Below are 24,612 nucleotides of genomic sequence, written 5' to 3'. Positions count from 1 at the left end.
TTGCTGAATTTTTTACCACGTGCTGCCACATCTGAGTTCTTAAAGTTGGAAAAATTCATAAAGGGCAATTTGAACGATTTTTGGCTTAGAGCAATAGATGCAATAGATCTTGTAGCATGATACATTAAACATTGTGCTTTTGTTGGCAGTTGGTGTTTGTGGAAAATATGTTCTTTCTATTTTAGAGAAATAACACTTATGGCTGAGTGCGGTTGTTAATGGAGGATGAATAACAGGTAATTATCTAAATAATACAAGCAAAAAGTGCTGCTCATGGCTTACTCAATCTAGAGGCATAAATTGTATTTTGAATTTGAATTCAGTTAAGAGCGGGGCCCACATGTGAAATGTTTCTGCAGAAGTTTGGAGGTGCCATGTATTGTGTGAATATAGATATATATATATATATATATAGGAAATGTAAAAGCAGCTGCAAAGTGTGCTCCTAACCATAAGGAACTTCTTAGCAGATGTTCTGCTTTTAGACTACTTACATTACGGGGCACATTTACCTAGGGTCGAATATCGAGGGTTAATTAACCCTCGATATTCGACCGTCGAAGTAAAATCCTTTGACTTTGAATATCGAAGTTGAAGGATTTTGCGCTAATCCTACGATCGAAGAAATAATCGTTCGATCGAACGATTAAATCCTTCGAATCGAACGATTCGAAGGATTTTAATCCATCGATCGAAGGATATTCCTTCGATCAGGAAATTGTTAGGAAGCCTATGGGGAACTTCGCCGGCGTCAAAAACGAGACGCTGTCGCCGTTTCACAATTTTTGTGCCATTTTGCAAATTTCACTGGAAATTTGCGAAGTTTTCCGCGAAGCGAAACTCCCCTAATTCGCCCATCACTATTTAGTGCACACTTTCTAACCAACAATTGAATATGCTGAAAATGGTCATTGTTTGAACCTTTAACAAGTGCAAAATAATGCTATACTTTAACAACATACTGGCCATTTATTCCCATACACGTGGGGCCCATTTACTAATAATCAAATTTAGATTTTTTTCCCCCACAAATCTCTAAACATTTATGAATTGTAAAAATCAGAAAAACCTCTAATACAAAATATCGCCAGGTAAAAGTTGTCCTGGTCCTATAGAAGTCAATGGGAGCTGGGAAGTTAATGGGACATTATTGCAAGGCATTAATGTCTATGATCATTAATCACTCTGGTACTATGCCAGAGTAGCATAACACTAATTATGTTACCCTTATTACACTGATTTGACTTAGGACATTAGCTCACAAGAAGATTTTAATTTTTATTTAAATTAAAATTAATATGTTGGCTGCTACTTGGTGATTTTTTTCTCATTGTTGGCATATTGTATATTTTTACTGTATATACAACATCTATTTTTAGGAATTTGCCTAGGAATTAATAGCTTGACCAAAAATATGCAGTAACTGATGACAGAAAATTAATGTACTGAAAGAGGTGGGTAGTAAAGTTCATTGTATTGTTTCACAAGTTGAAATTCGTTGTATCTGGTGCTTATAAAAGCATCAGCTTCATGGCTGAAATGGAGAAATATATCATTAGATGCAGAGATACTATTGGATATACTGTAGCGGGTATGTAGAAAAGTGAAAATACATGTTATTTTCTTCCATATCTGTCAGCAATCAGTGCAAGACTATCATTATCTCACTGGGATGTTGTGGCTAAAGCAATGTGAAGGGTATATATAATATACAAGAGAAAACCAGCACTCACGATAATACACTCACTGGTGCCTGGGTGCTGTCCACGGTTGATGATTAGAAGCGTTTGGTGAAAAGTAGCCATACTCGCCCGTCTTATATTAATAAAAAGTGTAATTTATTTATAGGCACAAACTATAGAAGCTGGAAGAGGATCGCTCCATGGTGCTCGCTGGTATAACCGTCCAGTTTTCTGCTGAAAGGAGCACTGGCTGGGGTTTCAGGTAAGTATATACAATCACTTGGGGGTGCCTAACATTTGGCACCCCCAAATGGAAGAAGACTTTCCTTCTCCTTAAATGAAAAATAAAAAATAATTTATTGTTCAACATTTTGGCTCACAATAGAGCCTTTTTCAGGAACACACACGGAGCATATAACACAGTAAATATAAATACACATATTAACAAAAGAAATTTGAAAAAAATGGAGCCAAAGTTCATTGTATGATGTCATCATCATAGCCCTGTCCCCTGGTTTTCAAGCATGAAGAGAATAGAAAGTAACACCTTTCAATTCACTGAATTAAGCATTTTTAACCCCCAAAGGTGTTACACAGTAGTGGCGAGGTGGATTAAAACAAGCAGCCTGACCCAATTTTTGGGTATATCCGCTGAATAGTATAAATAAATATTTCCTGAACCAGCAATAAGGTTATCCAAAGAATCATAAGTATACCCAGCAACCAGTATTTAGATATTTATCATAAGAAGCGCCATATAAATGTCCACTTTTGTACTCTATCTTAGGGGTAAATTCATCAAAGAGTGAAGTTCCGCCACTAGAGTGAAATTCCGCCACTTCCCATTCATTTCTATGGGATTTTGAAAGGCGTATTTATCAATGGGTGAAAGTGAAATCTCACCCTTTGATAAATACGCCTTTAAAAACCCCATAGAAATGAATGGGAAGTGGCGGAATTTCACTCTAGTGGCGGAACTTCACTATTAACTTCACTCTTTGAGCAAATTCCCTCAAAATCAGCAGTAGAAGAGTGCAAATAGCTGTAGGACATAAAATGAGCGAATTGCTAAAGGCAGCCTGAAGATTCATATGTCAGAATCTGCTGTCCTATTGTATCTCCCCTTACCTCCCTTATCATGTCATACTGCTCAGTGTGACCCATCAGTTCATTCCAAGGTAACTACATATGGGACCTTATGGGAAGACATTCCCCTTAACCCTAAGCTCACTGGCTACTTCGCAAGAGGCCTACGAGCCATTGGGCACATAGTGGGAAAATATTTAGCACTTTGCTAATGAGTGATCAGGTCTATTTAGGGTAACCTAGCAGAGGGGTGCATAGCAAGTACGCTTCACACAGCACTGAGTTAATGCCACAATTCATAACAATTTTGTTATGGGCATTTCAATTACATATTGTAGCATATATCCTAAGCACAACATCATATGACAGTTAACTTTTGGTTAATAAACTGGGCTGCAGCCTTTTCATCCCATAAATTGCCTGTAGACTGGTTAATTCCAGGGGTGGTGCTGGTGGGTGGAAGGGTCCAAAACTTGACGCTGCCCATGTCATGGAGCAGTAGGAGGGTGAGGGGCCATGGACACCTCCAAGTGCAGAAAGGAGTTTTGATTGTATGCGTAGCTGGGAAGGAGAGTGATCCCCTGCTGACATGAAGTGTTGGATAGAGCTCTAAAGGACTGGAGAGGGGAAGAGAAAACCCCTTCCCAGAAACTGAGTGACAAGTGTGAGTCCAAGAGAGGATTCTGGGACTTGTGTACGGGGAATGCTGTAAGTGCTGGGAAATTGTGTTAATGTGTACAGTGTGGGTGTTTAACTGGGACTGTTAATCCTATGTGAAGCTAGTATGCTAAGAAGTGGATTTTGTTCCTAATAAAAGTCAGCCAAGCTGAATTTAAACCGTGAAAGTTGGTGTCTGGTGTCAAGTCTCCATCTCTGTGCTGAAAACTGTGCCGCGGCTATGATTTTTCATTACCTGAAGGTCACAATACATACATACATACATTAGTGCTTACACTATACCATACACATAAACACATAAACACAGACAAAATGTTGTCTATGATATCAGTATTCCTATATTTCTTCATTAGTATCATAATGTTCTATGACTCTTTTCAAGTATCTTCAATACCGTTTCTAACACAACACATAGGGGCCGATTCACTAACTTCGAGTGAAGGATTCGAATTAAAAAAACTTCGAATTTCGAAGTGTTTTTTGGGCTACTTCGACCATTGAATGGGCTACTACGACCTTCGACTACGACTACGACTTCGAATCGAACTATTCGAACTAAAAATCCTTCGACCATTCGACCATTCGATAGTCGAAGTACTGTCTCTTTATGAAAAAACTTCGACCCCCTAGTTCGCCATCTAAAAGCTACCGAACTCAATGTTAGCCTATGGTGAAGGTCCCCATAGGCTTGGCTAACTTTTTTTGATCGAAGGATATTCCTTCGATCGTTGGATTAAATCCTTCGAATCGTTCGATCAAAGGAATAATCCGCCGATCGTGCGATCGCATTATTTGCGCTAAAATCCTTCGACTTCGATATTCGAAGTCAAAGGATTTTAATTCCCAGTCGAATATCGAGGGTTAATTAACCCTCGATATTCGACCCTTTGTGAATCGGCCCCATACAGTACAATTTAAAAAATAATACAGTTGTTTCCTCTACTGTCCAAAGGCTACATTACTATTTCATTCAGGGGCTTATTATATGTACATAAAGTTGTCAAGGTCCATGCCCTTTTCATTCCTCTTTTTGTCTATGGAGTATGTAAGGTCATTTATGCAGGAGACAAAAGAACAATTTTATGGATATGTTTATTCTCAGACCTGGAAATTAGTGTCTAAATATGCGTATCTTGTCTGCACGCTGTAAAAACTGAAACCATAATTTTTCATGTTTATGAATCTATTTTAACCTGTTGCAAATAGGAAAAAAAAGACACAAAACAAACAATGAGTAACAATATAAGCAGATGGATAATGGATTTATTCATGAGAGCAGCCTTCATTGAAGCTGGTACAATAACATCATGGTGTTAAGCAAAAGTACAGGATAAGGCAAAGCAGGTTCTCTATTTTATACTACAATCAAAATAATTTTGTTTCTTAAATGATTTTTTAAAAGCCCTTTGAATGCCAGAAGTGGTAAGTAGTTGCTTGCAATTCTTTTTTGCCAGAGAAAATAGGCATTTATGGAGTAAATATAGCTAGAGCTGGAAATAAGCAACTGAAGGAATGTTGATGCACGCCCACACATAAGCTATAACTTGTACATTTGTCTCTCTAGGAGCTAACCTGACAGTTAAAGCTATGTACCCTATGTGGCAATGAATGCAATATGGTGTAATCAACAAATGTATAGCTTTAGCCTCGTAGCTTTATTTTCTGTTGACCAATTTGCTACAGATTTACTGCCATAAAATGTATAGTTTATGGCAATATGCAATCAAATGAAATGGTTACTAAGTGGATTGCGTGGCATGTATTATTATATCTCATTTAAATAGTGCCAACATATTACACAGTGATGGAGGGTCATTCATGAATTGACTAGATGTTTGTAGGGAGTCCTGTTCATAATTCCTTTCTCACTAATGGATTAAATGTATGTAAAGTTGGCACCAACTGTATGTAAAGGCACAACCTGGCACAATGGATCTCCATCAAAGCAATAGATTATGTAAGGCTGTTAGTATACTGCCACGCTTTGGCTAACATCATTCCATAATGCAGTCAGACCTTTAGCACACACTCCTTGATGTAATATGTAACATTACATTATGTAATAAAAGGAATTCAAGGAAAAAAATATGCAAAAATATGCACAATGTGAAGAATGCTTCTTTTGTGCAAAGGAAAAAAATATGCAAAAATATGCACAATGTGAAGAATGCTTCTTTAGTGCAAACAATTTTACCTTTGAGTTAATGTATTGTAGTTCTTGCAATCCCATTAAAGTATTTAGTGACCCCATCTGCCGCTATATAGTTTCATCCCGTGCCTAGTTCATAAAATAAAACTTTTTACTGGTTCTCAAAATGATAATTTGAACTGTAAAAACTGCCATGTGAATAATATTACATTGGGAAGTGTAAATTGTAGTTGATTTTTCCACTTATAACTTTTATTATTTTTTTAAGATGATTATTTTTGTCCACCACTCAGGAATATGTGTATTTATAAATAAAGTCAAAATTTGCGCACTCGGACAAAAAAATTGTAAAATTCCTGTGTGCACAAAATACATTTATAACATATGAACATTGTATTACACAACATAGGACTTTGTAATTAATCAAAGATTTATTGTAAATGTAATGCATCACAAAGTGGGAAATGTAATAAAATTCACAATGAAAAATTAACAAATTTGCGAATAAAAATTTGGATGTGACAATGTAATATTCTTCATTAGACTTTTATTGCATTGTAAATTTCAACTGTGCATTGCGAACCTCATTAAGAAGTTTTATTACATACAACGCACCGCATCTCAAATGATAAAATTCGTAATCGCTATCCTACTGTCATATGAGGGGCAAAGTGTTTGCAAAGGCAAAATCGTTCACTTTGCCAACATTTATTCGCATTGTGTGTGAATTACGAATGATTTTTGCGTTAGTGACCAATATTTCATTCCTCCCAAAGAGACCAAAGTTATAGCTCCACCAGAGAGCCTCCTTCAGGGTGTGTGGAAATTCACTTAAATGTTAGCCTTAGCAATAACTTTTCAAAGTAGAGAGACAGTGACATCCAGGTAGCTTTAAACAGAAATCTGTTTTACACCAATTTACAGTAACTGCAGATTTTTTTTACCTGCTATTTACAGCAAAGGGTAAGCCACACCTATTTATCAAAAATTGAATTTGAGGTTTTAAAGGTTTTTTCTACTTTGAATAAACTCACAATTTTTAAAAAAACTTAAATGTTTGCTTATTTATTAAAAAAATCACAACATAAAAAACTCGATTGAATACAATTGTGTAAAAAACTAGAGTACCTTGAATTTGTGAGTTTACAAGCTCAAAAAAAACTCCAAAAACGTGAAAATCTCAAATTGAGTTTTACCTAGGACAACTCCCACTGACTTCTGTGTGTACTTGCAAGCTTTAAGATGCTGAAGTTTAACGTTTGCTTTTTTTGTGCTTAATAAATAACAAACATTTGACTTTTTAAAAATATAACACGACAGCACCTGTGCTAGTTGACAGAGAGAGAGGGTTATTTTATAAAAGGTACTACATTTGCTCAGGAGGATGTACTACTCACCTGTTTAAAAGCAAACATCTTATTGGTTGCTATGGGTTACTGCTACTGGGCAAATGTTTTGCCTTTACATATGGAGGAACCTCTGTAATTCTTCCGATATGCTGGGTCTCAGAGCATTCTGGGAGATATGTAGTGCACTACCCTGCACTCCCATTAGACTACACTGAGAAGCCAAAGCTTCGGCCTCTCTATGATGCATAAAATCTACAGTAAATGTGCCTGTTATATAATTATAAATATGTATTCTTTTGTGTGTGTAAATTTGTGTGACAATGATATGAAAATATGTTTCGTTTATATGGTAGGGCTTCTATACGCCGGTGATGAATATGTATTATATAAGGCAGGTCTGTCCAAATGGAGCCCCCCAGAGGACTTTTATGGCCCCCAAATGGCTAAAGAGCTCCATGGGTGATTTTGTATGACATAATCATAATTTTACTACAATCTGGCCTACAGATATGTGTATGTATGTCAAATAATCTTTCCACTGCATGGAAAAAATAGGACAGCATTGCCCTTATGACCCATCAACACATTAGGCTGGGTGAAGCTTTTTTAGACAAGAGATCTTGTCAACAGAGCTGATAAAGTTAAATATTATTCTATATTTTTATATATTCATGTGTAGAAATAATTTAGTCTCAACCAAGAATTTCATACTTGGTACACCATTTCCATGTGGTCTTATGTATGCTGCACACATCATTTGCAATTTACATGTTGTCCTAATGAACACAAAACTATTCTATACCACTGCTAATCTCCACAGAGCATGGAACTGAAAAATCCACCTGTTGCATCACTCTTCATTGTGTGGCCTGTCTTTGGACTTGTTTGCTGCATGCCTCTGACCTCTGCTCCTTTCCTGGATTACACTATTTGACTACTACATATTTGCCCTGACTACAGCTGTCTTCTGGTTTTCTTTCATGAGACTGCTGTGTTCTGCATGAGGTGCATAAGATAATTCTCTCCTCCAGCAAGTTCAGCCTTAAATCTCTGCAGTTTCTCTTCATTTCTTGTCACACAGATTGTTTTATCTATGTGCTGTTCTATTAACTATGTATCTTATATAGCTTGTAATTTTCATTTTTGTGTTGTATTCATGCAAAAATTTGGCTTGTGCAAGTTCAAGGATCCGCATGTTATTCCTATTCATATGTTAGTGGGTTGTTTATTAAATCTCAAATGCCAAAAAAATGTAAAAAATCCAAATTTTTAGTGGAAAAAAAAACTAGAATTTTTTGGGATTTGTTATACCCCAAGGATGGAAAAAGTCAGAATTTTATAAAGTCAGTCTGAAAATCCGGCATCTCAGACCTGCTGAAATTGCCAGTGTGAGAAATCCTGAAGATATGCTGCTCTGTGTTGGGTTTCATGCAATTATCCAAAGATTTTGTGGTTTTCGTGCAAAAATCCGAAAAAAAATCTGAATTTTGGGTTGGAAAATACAAAAAAAAGTACGATTCTTTTTTTTCGAGTTTTTTTTCCTGCACAGGAAATTTTCCAAAAAATGTCTTGATAAATAAGGGGTAAAAACCAGTGCAGATTTGGTCGGAGTAGTTTTCAGAAAATATCAGATTTTGATAAATAACCCCCTTAATGTCATACGTAAATTTTTAAATATGAAGTGCACAAAGCATTTTCTCTCAATTTTTTTCCAGTGCAGCCTTTTTTTGTGCAGAAAACCGTTGCTGATGAATCTGAATGCAGTCTCTGTTTGGTTTTAAATCCAGCACAAATCAAAGCCAGTGCATATCTGTAGAATTGAGGTCATATGGTGGGGAAACAAGTGCATTCATTCTGCCAGAAAATAAGTAGGAATCATCTCTTTGGATAATAGCTATCATGTAAAGCATAGATACAGAAAAGTAAATATTAAGTAGGTGAAAGGTGGTAATTGTTTTGAAGAGTATACTGCTATTTTTCCATAACAGTAATAGCCTACTTTTTTTATAGCTTTCATGCAGCTTTTTGAACCCATTATCTTTTGCATTCATGAGTCTGAATTACCCAAATACCAGAAATACAGCTTAAGAGAAATTGTTTCAGATAGAGCTAACTGACACTGTGCTTATATTCAGGATAAGGGCAGGGTTGCCTTATTTACTCAATGCAATGCAATCTTCTTTTTGTACTGCGGCTGTCTGTAACATTCACTCTTGTTTATTTGCCTAATTATCTTCCATTTTCTTCCTGTAATTCATCAAATGAAATACGCTCATCATTGCTGTCTAAGTTCACCTTTAGGAGAGCTGTGAAAGACACATGTACATATCTAATGTAGAGAAAGAACATGAAAGCGTTTGAAAGTGCCTTTTATTTCCAGTAAGTTACAAAAAGTGCTTTACATTGATTATATTATATAAGAGGCGGCAGTTAGCAAATGCAATGCAAAAAAAATACATGCAAAGAGCAGAAACAAATACAAACTGCTATGCTTGTTCCCTAGAATTCTAAAGTAATAACAGACACCCACAAAACAGTATGTGACATAACCTGCTCATGATTTACCAGTGCAGGTACAAAGTGGCGTCCCCATTGCTGCACTGGTCTTTCTTTGTGAATTTATGCACAAATACTTCACTTCCAACATTATGATGTCTATACCATCAAAAATGGCATTAGCGTGTGAGTAGTCCGGTGCAGAGTGTAACACTGTGGGTAAAGGCAGCCGTGTAATGTGCAAGATAAGGGACATCCAAAGGGGACACCCTACTCTTAAAAGTGCCCATACACGATAAGATCTGCTCCTTTGGCGAGGATGCCAAATGGGTGGATTTGAGCATATTCGCTCTAAAGGACCAATATTGGCAGCTTAATCTGTCCGTATATGGATACCTTTACTTTCTTCTCAATTTACCTCTTTATAAACTGCAGTCACCAAAAGCCTACGCATGGTAACTATCAGCATCTTAAGCTGTCCATTGGTATTTGTCTAGTTAAATTTACTGAATCATTTACATCATTCACTGCCCCAGAAGAGCTTACAATCTAAGGTCCCTATCACAGTAGAGCCAAATCAGGAACTAAGTAACCTGTCTGTATGTTGTTGGGAGTGCAGAAGGAAACCCACACAGACACAGGAAGAACATACAAACTCCTTGCCCTGGCAGGAATTGAACCCTGAACCCTAGCAATGCAAGACAGCCACTGTGCTCAGTGGGTAGCACTGCTATTTTCACATAAATATATTTAAAATTATGCATAGTTAGATTATATTTAATTAACACTGTACGAGCAACCATCTCATTGGTTGCTATGGGTTACTACACCTTGACAAACCTTGCACCTTTTATTACATATGGGGGATACCCTACTCATAGTCGTTACAGAAAGAATGGATAATAGCATCTAGGCATACTAAAAGGAGACCTGTCACCCAGACATAACAAGCTGTGTAATAAAAATAAGTTTCTAATCAAACATGAAATCTGAATTTTTTTTTATTAACACCGCTATACCTGTCATGAAGGACAGGTATTTAAAAATCTAAACCATTACTTTCACTTTCCGTTATGCACATCCTTGATGTCACTGAACTCCTCACATTCCTCGTCATCTTATTGTGTAGCCAGTGCATGGGCATGGCCCTTAGGTTCTCTTTTATGGTGCATAAACAAGATTTGGGATGATACAAAATTTACCTTAATTTAGTGTAAACAAAATGGCACTCACATATGTGCTCTAATTGCGGATTCCAAAAGAATTATGGAAACAAGGTTTAAATTATTTTTATAGTGTTAGGGGCAGATTTATCAAATGTCAAAGTGAAAATTTGAATTTTGAGCTAATTTGTGTGTACTTCGACTAGGGAATAGTCCAAATTTAATACAAATTTGAAAAAAATTCAAAAATTTGAATATCGAAATTTATCATGTACCGTCTCTTTAAAAATTAGACTTCGACTTCGACCATTTGCCATCTAAAACCTGCCAAATCGCTGTTTTAGCCTATGGGGGACCTCCTAGAATTTGGAGTCAATTGGTGGACTTGGAAAAATCAAAGTTTTTTTGGGGAAAACTTTGATTCGTATGATTCGAATGCGCTATCACTTCAATTCGTACAATTCAAATTCGGTCAATTCGAATGAATACGGATTATTCAACTGCAAAAAAAGATATTTTTTAAAAAAAATATTTTTTTTAAAAAAAATTTCCATTGGACTTTTTAAATTCAAATTTCGAAGTTTTTTAAATTTGAAATTTGACCCTTCATAAATCTGCCCCTAAATGAAGTTTATTTTGCTTCAGAAATACAGTGCAATAAAAAAAAAAATTGGAATTATTTCTTAGGGTGACAGGTACCTTTTAATGAATTAGTTACGTTAATTACCAGAGTCACAGAGAAACGATGCCATTCATTAAAAGTTTCTTCCATCTGTTGGGCCAGATTCACATTGAAAAGAAGCATTTATCTCAAGCATTAAAATGTGAAAACTAATTTAAATAGGAAAATCTAGGATCAAATAGAATAGAATCTGGTCAATTATAAGCACAGCCACACCCATGTACATGAGTATTTTAAGGCTATATATAGCCATGTAATGATAAATTGACCAAATAATAGTAGCCCAGGGGTGTTTACTACTGGAATTTTTCCAGAAATACAAAGTTGGAAATATTAGCCTGGAAGCTCTAACATACAGAAAGGAACTAAGGGGGTTATTTATGAAAAATCAAGTTTTTTTGCAAGGAAAAAACATGGGCAAAAAATATGAAAGCAAAAAATACATTTATGTATTTTCTGAAATCTCAAATAGTCGCTTGCCAGGAAAAAAACTCAGCTGGTGAGTTTCTATAAATGTCAGTGGGAATTCAGAATTTCTTTTAGCCTGATTTAAAATGAATGGAACAATATGACTGTATTTTTATCTGCGAAAAAGAAAAACCATGAATATTCCGTTGTGCTTTTAAAAAAAAAAACAGTTTTTTTTTCCTGATACTTCTATATGAGTTTTATAGAATTTTGGTACAGGTATGGGATCCATTATCAGGTAACCCATTATCCAGAAAGCCCTGAATTATGGAAAGGCCATCTCCCATAAACTCCATTTTATCCAAATAATCTAAATTTTTAAAAAATTTCCTTTTTCTCTGTAATAATAATACAGTACCTTGTACTTGTTTCAAACTAAGATATAATTAATCCTTATTGGAAGCAAAAACCACCTATTAGGTTTATTTAGAGCCACATTTATCAAGGTCTGAACTTAAATTCATGTCAGTTTTTTAAAACTCCCATAAATTCGAAATTGGACCAATCGAAATTTGTTAATAAAATCTAATTTTTTCAACTCAGACGAATTGAAACGACCCGAAAAACTCAAATCGCATTTGATACGAATTAGAAAAACTCAATTAGAATTAAAAAAAACCTCAAATGTCAGGAAGGCTGCACACATCATCAAATTGATCCCTGGACCTCTTCCATTGACTTATACAGTAATTCGGCAGGTTTTAGGTGGAGAATAGTCTAATTCGAGTTCTTAAAGGGCCAGAGTATGATAAATCTTGAAATTGTAATTAAAACTTGAATCAAGTTTGGATAAATCACAATTCGAATTTGAGAGGTTTGACCAAAAAAAAAAAAGTGAAAATTTTGAATTCTAATTTTGACTTTGACTCTTAATAAATTTGTCCCTTTATGTTGACATGATTTTCTAGGTATGAAGATCCAAATTATGGAAAGATCTGTAATCCAGAAAGCCCCAGGTTTTCCGGATTAACGGATCCAACACCTGATATGATGTTATCAGCACAGACCCCGACAGAGATTGAAATGGAACTTTGCTCAATATGACAAACTATAAGAACAAAGGGCATCTTTTATACCTTATATCATTTTTTATATTTTGTTGATAAATATAATTCTAAGACAGGGCAGACCCAAACAAATGATGTAAAACAATAACCACAGAAGGATTAAAAAAATGCAAAATCAGCAGAGGTAATTGTTTTAGCAAACTGGACTTTCTTGATTGATTCTTTATACTGTACAGGAAGATTTTTGCCATTACAAATTCCTGATATATTAGGACGGTCAAGGCTAAAAATTCAGTATATAAGTGGTGTCATACTTATGTTTTAGGGATATCAATTTTTTTTTACTGGTTGTAGAGAAATACATACAACAAATGCCCTTGACAAGGCTTTCACAGAATTCATGAACCATTCACTTATAGTATTGGTTCAAATCCAGATTCATTCTCATCATCTTGAATGCATTGATCGAAAGCCCTGATGCTTGTTAAGGAGAGTAACATTCTTTGAATAACTTAGCACAGAAGCAGAGCATTATGGAAGGGTGCTTTCCAATGTATGACCAGATGCCATTTATTTAATTGACCACACAGCCATTTCAATTTGAATTCAATAACAGCATATCGGAGATCTGAGCAAATGGAAGAGAATTCTAAAAGTAATTCCTTCTCATCCCAACCATGGACTATGTGAATAAAATGGAACTAGAAAGACATTTGTCCATATGGTGCAGTTTAACGTACACAAGGGTGATTCTAACTTGCCATTAAAGCACATAGTTCAGGACAAGGAAATATTAACATAAGTCACATTTCTCATTGGGGAGGGTGAATGTCAGTCTAGCTTTGCCCGTGTGTAATTATATTATAGTTGTTCAAATGGAAATGCACAATCAATCTTCATGCTTAGTAATGCAGATGCAGAACACATGACTGATGCACCTGGCACATGAGGTGAACATAACATACCATGCATTTCAATGTGAAAAAGATGGTTGTTTTATGCGCTAGATGTTTCATTTGTTTGCTTTCTCTGTATACACAGATGTGCGAATTGACCCCTATATAGTTATATTATAAGCAATTTGTATTAATTATGTGATTATTGTTGTTATTAAATCAAATAGCTTGTAGTTTAATAAAAATGGCAGTTTGTCCACTCTATTTTGTTATAAACAGAAGCAGTAATACTGTATGTTGTATAGATATAGGACTTATTATCCAGAATGCTTGGGACCTGGGGTTTTACAGATAAGGGATCTTTCTGTAAAATGGATCTCCTTACCTCTAGCAAAAACATTGAAATGTGAAACAAGTTTCAAATCAAACATGAAACCTGAATTCCTATTTTTATTAACACCTCCATACCTGTTATAAAGATATTTAAAAGTCTGAGCTGGGGCAGGCAATTACTTTCACTTTCCATTATGCACATCCTTGTCTGCCACATACAATGTTATGCTGATTGGAGTTAGAATCCAGGGTATATAACCACAAATATTTTTATACAGGTCATTCAGAATTTAGAAAGCCAGCCAGATGACTAGCGAAACATCTTCAAGGAAAAATAAAAAAAATACAAGTCCAGTCGATTTGACTTATTATTAGGGATGCACCGAATCCACTATTTTGGATTCGGCCGAACCCCCGAATCCTTCTTGAAAGATTTGGCCGAATACCGAACCAAATCCTAATTTGCATATGCAAATTAGGGGTGGGAAGGGAAAAACATTTTTTACTTTCTTGTTTTGTTACAAAAAGTCATGCGATTTCCATCCTGCCCCTAATTTGCATATGCAAATTAGTATTCAGATTCAGTTCGGCCGGGCAGAAGGATTCGGCCGAATCTGAATCCTTCTGAAAAAGGACAAATCCTGGCCGAATCCCGAACTGAATCCTGGATTCGATGCATCCCTACTTATTATTGATATACCATGACCTGGATGAATGAGAACCTTCACAGACAAAATGGGTAATAATTGTCAAAACATGGCTAAGGCATCCAAATGCAAAAAATTTAGATTTATTAGCTGTAAAAACCATGAAAAACTCTAATCCAAAACTTCTCCAAGTAAAAGAAGTCAAGATCCCTTAGAAGTCAATGGGAGTTGCGCTGATCCTTTTGAACTTTTTTAACCATTCAGACTTTTAGCGGTTTATAGATTTTTTGCTTATAATGGTCCGAAAAAGTCTAATATTAACAGGTTTTAGAGATATTTATATTTTTCTGTATTCAGCAATTTTTTCCATTTGTACTTTTTATATTCAAATCTTGTAATAACTTTCATGGCATTCAAAGTATTAGTAAAGATAGAATTTAATTGTGGTTTCAAAAAGCTCTAAAATGCAACCTTTAATAAATGGGCGTCCCAGGGTCAGATTTACCTACATTTGAATTTGAGTTCTTACCACAATTCAAATTTTTTGTGCCAAAATTTCAAAACTTGAATGTCTGAGTTGTATTATTTATTGAGATAAAAAAAACATTAACGTCATAATTCAGCCTTTAAAAGCTGGCAAGTCCATGTGAAAGTCAATGAGTTGTCCTAGACAATTTTTTTTCCAGTTGAAGTTTTTTGAGGTTTTCACATTTTTTCTGAAAGTTGGTAGAATGCCATTTTAAAGTTTTTAATCAATCCAGTTATCGGGATTCACTTTTTTAAATAAATAAATAAATGCACATTTGACTTGAAGGTTGAAACTTGAAAGTTCACAAATTTAAATTTTGATAAATAAGCATCTAGAAGTTGTATACAATGGTTCTATTCATTTATTATATTTACATACAGTATATGTATATATATTTTTTCATTTAATGTCATTTATTTTTATTTGAGTGAAAGCTCGGTAGTACCATACATGTTTGATCTTATCTATAGACTCTAATGAAAGATTTATATCCAATGGCTACATAATTATGAAAATACAGAGGTATGTTTGCATGGCCCATAACTTTTGAACAAAAACACCAAAAATATCCAGAAATTTGCACTGTTTTATAAATCACAACTTTGAGAGTATACTGCTCCATTGCCTTTCTACCTACAATCATACATCTTTAGTAAAGGAAAATATATATTACTTTCATGAAAACTATATTACTTTCATGAAAACTAATCTCCCACAAACCCCGAGAAGCAGAAGTGATCGTTAGGCGAGAGCTTTGCTATTAGTCAGTGGCTGCTTCTTTCAGTAATTTACAAAGTTCCATGTGTGATGGAGTACAGGTGCTTTGGTTGTCATCAGCAGCAGTGATTTATTCGCTTCAGTGGCACTACAGACCTCATCTACAAACCACTAAATCAAAAGAATATATACTGAAATAATATGTTTTCCGATGATGACCTCAGGAGACTCTTTAGCTGTTCATGCCCTTTTAATGCTTCTGTTGGTTTTGCCATCCCTTCTCATTATTTGAACACCCCACAGGATTCACTTTCTGTCTTAATCTCTCAGCAACCAGGGCTACCGGAGAGCTTGTTTTATTACCGTGAATTTGTGTTTGATCTGTCACATGCCGAGAAAAGGCTCCTAACTATATAAAAGATGCAGTATGACCACAGGGAAATATGAACGCACAAGAACAGGAACTTGTGCAGTAAATCTGTCTCTCTCATTTGTCTTCCATAAATAAGAAACATTCCTTTAAATAAAATAAATTTATTCTAAAATATGCTTTGTGCTGCATGGAAATGCTTTATCGGGGGGGGGGGGGGTTCGTGGGAAAATGTGTTCCGACAGTTTGTTTTCCAGTTTTCCAGTTTTCATGACAGTGCCTATCAATCAAAGTGACTGTCTTTTGATTATCTGAGTAGCCTTTGCAAAGATTAGAGAAATCTTTAATTACTATTAAATGCCTGCCAAGCATGGACACAGTTGAAAAAAAGCCAGTCAATCAAAGTTTTGGCCTGTGGGAGCTGAATCATAATGAGACCGATGAGTACAGAAATAACTAGAACAAGGACTAAAATTCCGATAGCCTGTATGTCATTTTAAAGGGCAACTAAAAGAATAAGAATATGCCTGTTATTTTATTGCAACTCATAAAAAACCATACTAGCCATACCAGGGACCTCATTTATGTATGCATATGATCTGCAGGTGGTATGAAATACATGTGATTTGCAGGTGGTGCAAAGCAGAGTGCTGATGGGTAGAAGGCATGTCCTTAGGGCAGATCTCCTGTGCTCCATTGCCCCATCATCTAACCCTGACCTGCATGTCTGAAACACTTTCAAATGTGCCCTACATCTTATGCAGTTTCAAAACACTTCTGAAGTCCCGATCATTGTCTCTAAGACTGTAAACCCTCGGTTTGTAACCCTGGAATTACTGGAAGAATGGGTCTGGTGGTAATTCCAGGCTTCCTATAATGGGTTGCCCATAGCCCCAATTTGGAAGCAGTTATTGACACTGCACACTAGAAATTAGGCTTTCTCCACTACAAATAAGCAGGTACAAATTTGCATTCATAATTGGCATCACATACAAGACTGCATCATGAACCCAAATGAATGACTCAGAGGCTGGCTTATGGATGAAGGTTGGCCACAGCTTTATTACCATATATACTCGAGTATAAGCCAACCCGAGTATAAGCCGAGGTACCTAATTTACATACGAAAACTGGGAACAATTATTGACTCGAGTATAAGCCTAGACACAACTACAGCCCTGTCTCCCAGCAGCGCACATTCCGCCAAAGCAACCCCCCCAGCAATCAACCGGACTTCTTTGCAAAGTTGATGGTGACAGAGAATTGCCAAATGGATTACTGTGTGCATTGTCCCACTTTCCCACTACCATGTGCAGAGGGTGCTGTGTGATATTGCCATCACTGTTAATCTTTTGTATAACCAACAGAGGGCGCTGTGTGATATTTTTATCACTGTTAATCCTTCATATAACCAACAGAGGGTGCTGTGTGATATTGCAGTCACTGTTATTCTTTCATATAACCAACAGAGGCCGCTGTATGATATTGCAGTCACTGTTAATCTTTCATATAACCAACAGATGGCGCTGTGTGATATTTCAGTCACTGTTATTCTTTCATATAACCAACAGAGGGCGCACTGTTATTCTTTCATATAACCAACAGAGGGCGCTGTGTGATATTGCAGTTTCTCCCCAAGCGAACTGTTTGTATAGGAATGATTAAAAGTGACTGCAATCTCAGCTACTGCCCACTGACTCGAGTATAAGCCGAGGTAGACTTTTTCAGCACATTTTGGATGCTGAAAAACTCGGCTTATACTCGAGTATATACAGTAGAATGTTTTATCCAGTGTTCTTTACCCACTCATAAACACATATGTACAGTATATAACTGAAAACTGTTTATTTATAACACCTTCAGACAAATTAATGCTGATGGTGATAACCATATTATACCATATAATAATAAAGCAAGGATCAATATTCCGCTGTGAAAATGTTAACAATTGTTCAAACTAGAAATAAAGGAACAATATAACATAATGTGTGCCCAAACAATACTATTAACTCAACCTGTGTGCTCATTGCCAAAGGGGAAGGGAGTGACATTACCGATCCCTGCGAGTGCAAGAAGGGTGGTTCCAATTGCGTGTTTTGGCACCAGAAAATGATGCAGACGAGGAGGGGTTAATGCAGGGGCGGATTAATGCACAAGCTACCCTATAATCAAGGGCACATCTCCATTTTGTTCAATTATTATTTCTATTTCCTTTTCTTTTAATATTTCTTTTAATTTGTGCTGCTGGGTCCAGTCAGACGCACTCCCCCCGGGTGCGTGTAAATCCAGCGACATCACTTACGCGCAATGAACTCAGCCCAATGTAGAGTGCTTGGGTTCACACATGCCTGGATCTGCAAGCATCTGGACCCAGCAGTAGCCTAGAAAGGAAGGGGGGCTGTGTGGATGTAGCCTTGTGGCCCAGTATGTCATTAATCCACTATTGTCATTACTCCCAGCAGTCCTGATGCTCCCTGCTAGGTGCTGCTCTGCTTTTAAGATGGGGCAGATGCTACATTTTGAGCTATAATGCTGCAATATTTGTGGGGAAATGCTCTATTTTAAAAAAAAACATGGTGATCTGCATATGTTTCGTAGATTTTGCAATCATAACTGATCTCTCATGTGAGCTAGGGCAGTTTTCCAGCATAAAAATGTGCAACTGGGTAGCATGGGTGTTTGGGGTGATATTACTGCTAGAGTTCAGCTAGGGAGTAATTCATCCCTGTATCATGTGCTTCCTTTGTTAAAGTTACAGATATATAATTATTCCTGTGGAAGGGTTTAGCAGAACTATCCAAATGTTAGAAAATGCTCTATTATTGCCTTTAAAGTGATGCATTGTGAGCTTATACATGCAATATCAAATCCAAACTTGTAGTTGTAACATAAGGTATATCAGTAACATTTAAAATATGCTGAGTGTAACTACACAAAGTCCACTCCGTGTTGTCAGCCTGCACAGAATAGCTGCACATGATGCTATTGCTTAGGCAAGCCTTTGCACACAGTTTATACTGTAAATGGCCCCAGTTTTATTGCAGTTCACAATTTATTTGCACCCTTCATTAAAATGTCACATGTTAAAATCTTTTTTTAACAGCTTAGCAATCATTTTAAAGTTTCTTAGACCTATATTCTGTGACCCGCCAAGGATTATGATGTTACATGATATGCCTTAAGCGTACTGGTTAAATTGGCCTTTCCTTCTATGCAGCATAATAGAGCTCCTATTATTAGGTGGAAGAAAAGGGCACTTTATGTAAAAGGTGCATAATTAGTTTAAAACTTTACTTCCAATGTGTCAAATGCAATTTGCTAATAGTATCACTGTCATCTTGCAAATGACATCACAATCGCTTTGTAACAATGTGTTAGAACCTCTTTTAATCCATTTACTAGAATATAACTCGTGGTGCAATTTTTTCTTACAGGCAGATAATTGTATCAAATTGTAAGGATCTAATTTATAAAAATGGCTATAGCATATACAGTACCACTGTATACAATGAGAAGCTAAGGTACTAAATTCTACAATCATACAGAGAAGCTTGTCTTTGTGTGTTCACTTGGGGCATCTCCAGTTAATATGCTATTAATAGGGGTGATAGGGTCAGGAGACATAGGATACAATTGGTCAGCATATTTTCACAAAATCACAAATGTAGCTTCAAAACTCAAAAAATGTAGCTTCAAACATGCAGTACTTTGTGTAGTATCTGCATGTTTATGTTACAGTGTACCTTTAAAGGAGAAACAAACCCTTAATAAGAAAAAACCCCATCCTATCAGTACATATACCCCCTCCCTTCTCCCCCAGGCAAATGCCCCTAACTCTTTACTTACCCCTCCGTGCAGATTCTGTCCAGCGAAGTTTACAGGCGCCATCTTCAGGCACTTCGGTAATCCTCGAATGAGTCTGGGTCTGTGATTCCGCAATTTTCATGAGTTTCAGTGCATGTGCAGTTGTCGCGGAACAGAAAATTGCTCCAACTGCGCATGTGCCACTTTGCCAGTCTCACTCCGAAGATTACCGAAGAGAAGAAGATGGCTGCTGTTAGGCGGGTCTATGTATGGTAGGGGCGTAGGGTTTTTCTTCTTATCTCCTTTAAGACAGATAGGCAGGCTGGGTGGGGCAAGAACAGGAAGTGAGCTCAATGGCATGAGAGAGAAAGCAGAGGATGGAATTAAAACTGTTATTCTGATATTATATGAAATTTGAGGTAAAAAAAAGATTGGATGCTTTGTCATTTAGCCAAGCTGGGTCTTACATACTGATTTTAAATAATGCTAAATGTTTTAACAAGTACAGTTCTGTGCACATTTTAGAGCCTAGAACTGCACTTGTATATAGTGTTCTCTATCTAGTTATATGTGGCATGCCACTACCTAATATAAACCACCTTTCTTTTATACTGACTACAGCTCAAAACTATAAAAGGGATAATATAACCTAAAAAGTTACAATGAAATTGTGCTTAGTACAGGGAAATACAGAAACTATGGTAACATAAGACTTAAGGCTACATTACATGAGGAATTTTGTCTGCTGCTGCCATCCAGTGGTAAACAGCAAACAAAATGTCCCTTTCCTCTCAGGGGCTTTGGGGGGGGGGGCTGCATTGCATTTCATGACCCATACATGGGCCTCCTTGTACCCTGGACCTCCTGATGTCTGCCCCTTCCATAGTTACACAGCTGTATCCTCCTGTCACTGATCCTAAAGGTGAACCTCTGTGCCACAATTGCAGCAGTTCTCTGCTGGAGGGTAGAAGTTGTCAGAGTTTTCCATGCACCTTTTCCTTTATGGGATCTCTCTATAGAATCCGGAAAAGTGTAATTTTACCTGGCCACACACCTAGTAATGCTACATACCTCCTCCTGACTTCTGGTAAAGTGGAGTCCTTTGGATGATGATAAGGAGTTTATGGCCAGCCAATACAAGACAATGGATGTTTAGGCAAGACTACAAGTTTTTTTTGTCACATAAACAGTGTACAACTTACTATGTATCTCAGGAATACAATGGAATAAAGGTCAGACCAGCTTTCCCCAGGAACTGCAGGTGATCCTCTTATAACCCCGACCAAGGCCACAAGCAAGAGGAACAGAATGCATGGTGGGGAAGGGGATATGTAGATTGCCTGGAGGCGCATTTCATTAGAAAAGAGGAGTTAGTGACTATGGGGCTCTGAGGTGAAAGCCTGGTGGGCCCTCAGGAGGCTCTGGACACCCTAGTCCAACACTTATTGAAACTGGGATGATATGTGGGTTGATCTTGAGGGAGCGCACTTTAGGAATTGGGGGGGGGGAGGCAGATTTACCTGATTTACAAATCATTTTGCATCTTACTTCAAATCTGGCAAGTCTCCCAAAGTGAGCATTATGTTAAAACTAGTCAAATACTTGTTAATTTGGGGAGTTACTAAAAATACACACATTTGCCCTTATTTGTGCCTGTATATTATTTACCCATTTAGACTGTAAGCTCTGCAGAGCAGGGACTCCTTCCTACTGTTCTTAGCTCATGACATTCAATATTTCCCTTACTGGTAAAACTGAAATCTAAGATGCTGGTATTCCATTAGTGTTCCCCATTTAAATTTTAAGAATTAGTGATTTCTATTAATAGGTGTTTGTAATGCATCCATCTCATTTTGTATCACTGAGAGTTGCAGTCTCTGTAACTAAACCTATATTGTTTTCACCTTTATGGCCCTCTGGAAAGGTGGGGGACCTTCTCCCCACCTGCATCAACTACATTGCATGAAATTCACTTGTTCCGCTAATGCCAAAGTTCAGAAGTAATCCCTGAGAGGTTCTGGCTTTCAGCACACACAGGCTTTATTTGCCTTTAAATAAGCAGGGTGTCTTAACACAGGACTTTTCCTTAGCATGTAGAATTCATATAATATCATCTAGCATTCACATAATAGAATTCACAGTTTCTCTTTCTTTTGGAACTTTGGACAAATGGGCATTATTTTTTGCAGAATTGGTTATTCTACTTCATTGACATTAGCTTCTTCTTTTCTCAATTAGAACCCTAAAAAGCAACATTTCAGTATTTTAAAATTATGTTCAATACATACATAAAAGTGTAAAATAAAAGTACTAGGGATTATGGGTAAAGGAAAGCAGTGGCTTACTTTTATTGGTTTAGACAGCTGGCTTGACAGTGATGGATAACAATATAAATTCATATACTTAAATGTATAAACATTTAAACAAATAATTATATGTACAGTTCAAGAATTTGATGATACTGCACTTAGCAGTATGATACTTTAGTCTGAAGCAGCTAAATGCATACACATACTGTATGCTATAATATATTAAAACAACTAAAGGAAGGAGACATGATTTCCATCTTAGAAGCTCCCTTTGGGCCTCATTCTTAACATGTAGCACCATCTTGGTAACATCAGCATTAAGGGGCAGATGTATTAAGGGTCGAATATCGAGGGTTAATTAACCCTCGATATTCGACTGCCGAATTAAAATCCTTCGACTTCGAATATCGTAGTGGAAGTCATAGTCGAAGGTCGAAGTAGCCCATTCGATGGTCGAAGTAGCCAAAAAAATACTTCGAAATTCAAAGTATTTTTTATTCTATTCCTTGACTCGAACTTAGTGAATGGGCCCCTAATAGAGATGCCAATTTGAAACTAAATTGTATTGGGGAATATTATCTTTGCATTAATGAGCAGTACAACTATGGCAACAGATACTGTTTATCTGGAACAACAACTCTTCTGCAGGTTGCTTGGCACTGTGCCTTTTTCTAGGAGAAACTGTACCCTGCATGCAGATATACAGATAGACACTCTCATCTCACATCTCATAATAAATATGCACTCTTACTATGCTTCTCTCAAAGTGTACACATACAGAGCTGTAGGGTACTGAATTGGCCTGTTCTCTGCCAACAAAAAAACTCTGGTTTAGAAATACTCCATTTGACAGGGGCCTTTGGGATCATGATGACTGATGACAATTACTATACAATACAATTATTTTACCTTGTTTTGCAGTCCAGGGTAGTCTAAGATCTCTGGCCTGAGTTATTTCGAATGGAGTTGGAGCTGTACTTTACATATAATATACTTCACACAGTGAATTAGCAATAGTACCGTTTATATTATACTTATAACAATCGAAGCAGCAATCTCATCACAGCTATACAGTTTTTTCCGCATCCAACAATGATCAATGTTTGGATATAGCCCCCCGCCCAACAAGGGCAATCCCAGCCTGAGGCAGCTTGCTTTCACACTATTTCATTGCATAGTTGCTTCCTCCTGGAAGTTGTCAGGAAAGCAGCTTCTACCCTACAGTCCCTCTTCACTGAGGTCCCTGACTGGAGGCAACACACAGAGCCTCTGGGAAGCTACTCCCTTACTGCAAATCCTTATTGGAGCTTCAGCTGCTCTTTCTCTCTAACCTTACTGCCTTTCTCTCCTAGAGAGACTATGACAAGTCTGCCCTAGTATATCTATTCCTCATTCACGGGGTTTCCTGGTCCCCGACTTGGACACATGCCTTCTTCTGGGCCTAGCTGTACCCAGCCCCTCTGAGCACACCCAGCTGGATCACCATCCAGAGGCGAAAGAGGCCACTTCTTACCACACACTATATAGAAGTGTAGCAGGGGAGTGACATTACACCTCTCAGCCAATAATGCTAAAGGTTATTCTACTACAGGGTCGCTTACCCAATAACCAAAAGAAAGAATGAAAAGATTAACTCTCTATAGGGCCAATTAACCCTATAGGGCCCTACATATATTTATAATTATATATATATATATATATATACAGTATATATGACTAATAAAGCTCTTGAATATCTATAAATCAGACATTTCCTGATTGTTTTGCTAGTTACTTCATGTAAATAACAAGCCCTTTGTTGCACTAGTGCAGTTTATGTCGAAAAACAAAGGGGGATGCCAAGAATTGAAATCCTTATTCCTTATTGACCTTTTATAGAAGCTTGATAAGTGTTTTATAAGAGCCAAAACATCAGGATATGTTTGCAAATAAATATTGGTAGAGTACTGAATGTGAATCTGACTGCTTCCAGACATATCAGCTGGATTGACATGATAAATATTGTTTGCCTCAGCAAAGGCATTTATAGTGTCGTATTTTTTTATATTTATTTACTTGATTTTTTAAGGGAAAGAAAAGATTTATATATCCCCATGGCATATAATTTCTTTAAATCCTGAACTATGGCTTGAGGTGTTACACAGAAATGACTGACAATCCATCTTTTGTAAAAAAAATATCTAAATAATCATCTTAAATTAAGTTACTGTTGACCTTTTAGATTTTTCCCTTGACATCAATGAAAGC

Source organism: Xenopus laevis, chromosome 1L (assembly GCF_017654675.1).
Source record: "Xenopus laevis strain J_2021 chromosome 1L, Xenopus_laevis_v10.1, whole genome shotgun sequence".
Taxonomy (NCBI): domain Eukaryota; kingdom Metazoa; phylum Chordata; class Amphibia; order Anura; family Pipidae; genus Xenopus; species Xenopus laevis.
The sequence above is the reverse complement of the archived record's forward strand: the minus strand, read 5'-3'. Positions refer to the sequence as shown.